Source organism: Ranitomeya imitator, chromosome 2, assembly GCF_032444005.1.
Source record: "Ranitomeya imitator isolate aRanImi1 chromosome 2, aRanImi1.pri, whole genome shotgun sequence".
NCBI lineage: Eukaryota > Metazoa > Chordata > Amphibia > Anura > Dendrobatidae > Ranitomeya > Ranitomeya imitator.
This window is the reverse complement of record NC_091283.1, coordinates 422878929-422880556: the sequence shown is the minus strand read 5'-3', so window position 1 is coordinate 422880556 and position 1628 is coordinate 422878929. Positions and strand designations below refer to the sequence as shown.

General features: G+C 40.9%; 1 non-coding gene across 1 annotated transcript; it reads right to left on the bottom strand.

The window, feature by feature from the left end:
* Positions 1 to 754: 754 nt before the first annotated feature.
* LOC138668177 (U2 spliceosomal RNA) lies at positions 755 to 951 on the bottom strand. The gene has a single exon (XR_011319112.1). It is a non-coding gene; the product is annotated as a U2 spliceosomal RNA (small nuclear RNA).
* Positions 952 to 1628: the final 677 nt, after the last annotated feature.

Below are 1628 nucleotides of genomic sequence, written 5' to 3'. Positions count from 1 at the left end.
CATCACACTCAGCGACGCTGCAGCGATATAGACAACGGGCTGACCTAAACTAGATCGCTGGAGCGTTGCTGTTTAGGTCGCTGTAGAGACGTCAAACACAGCAACTCCAGAACGATGTTGGAGCGATCCAGTGATGTAACGGCGACTCACTTCTCGTTCTCGCTGGTTGTTAGCTCCATGTCAAACAGCCGGAGTGTACCGATCCGACACACATCTAGGGGCCCTATGCTCGTTGCTGGCGTCGTTGCTTTTGATGTCAAACATGACGATACGCGCCGACCTGGCGACAAAATAAAGTTCTGGACTTCTAGCTCCGACCACCGATGGCACAGCGGGATCCAGATCGCTGCTGCGTGTCAAACACAACGAGATCGCTATCCAGGACGCTGCAACGTCACGGATTGTTGTCGTTCTCTTTGCAAAGTTGCTGAGTATGACGGTACCTTAACTTTGTTACAGTGTTGCAAATATACTGTGCCATCTACAAAGGCCAAATACATGTCTGCATTTTAACATATCTGTTGCAAGCAGTAAAGAGAGATATAGATTGATTGATGACATTGAATACAATAGAATCCTTGACATACATAGGTGAAAACAATGCGCACACAAAATTTTGAAGTTGGTCAAGTTAAATCAAGCAAAATGCACTTGGCATCTGAAATGTGCTTCTTTGACCCTGAAAAGAATTCACATAAATGGATAAAACATAAATTGTGCTGATTTCAATCTGTTTTTTGAAACCGGATCAAAGAAGGAGTCCACTCTTCCCGGAGATACTGCAATAACGGGTCAATGTGTGGAGGGGACAGAGCAAGCTCTTTTTCCATCTCCCTGTACTAAAAATCCATTTAATATATGGTCCCCAAATAGGGGAGGTATCAGATATTAAACTGATAAGAACAGATTTTTTTTTCTTTAATACCATTCAGGTTGTTTTATAAACAGTATGAAAGTCTTCCAAAACCATCATTTATGTTGCTTAACTACAACTCATCATCATGGTTATTCTTTACTCTATTATGTCAGAATATTTGCAGAAACAGAATCAGAAATCAAACGTGCAATAACAGTCATGCACTCATTAGGGTCCTGGAGCTACTGGTACTTCACCAGATAATGCAATTTTAAGAACTTCCAGATGCCTTCCGTGTCCAATCCTTCACCACCTCTACTCTTGTCCCACTTGTATATCACATATATCCTAGATAGTATTATCCTTATGCAATCATTTACAGGAATCATTTTTCTTTTGAATAATCCTACATTTCTCACATCCCATAAGCTTTCCATTACACATATCATTATCAACCATAAAATTATTTCATTCATCTTTACCACATGCCCCTATTCCAAACATTGCTACCCTCCAGTTAATGTAACTCACTCCTGCTAGTTCTTTACAATGACCACCCACACCTTTCCAAACACTATACGCATAATCACAGTCCGACATCACATGTCAGTTTCACTCGCACCATATTTGTGTCTCGGACATACATTCGTTCTAATCAAATCCCTACTTTTTTGCACCTCTCTTACAGTCAGTATATCATGCAGGGCCATCAATACCACATCCTTCTGTTTATTCGACATTTCACATGTACCCAACTTTTTACATGTATCCG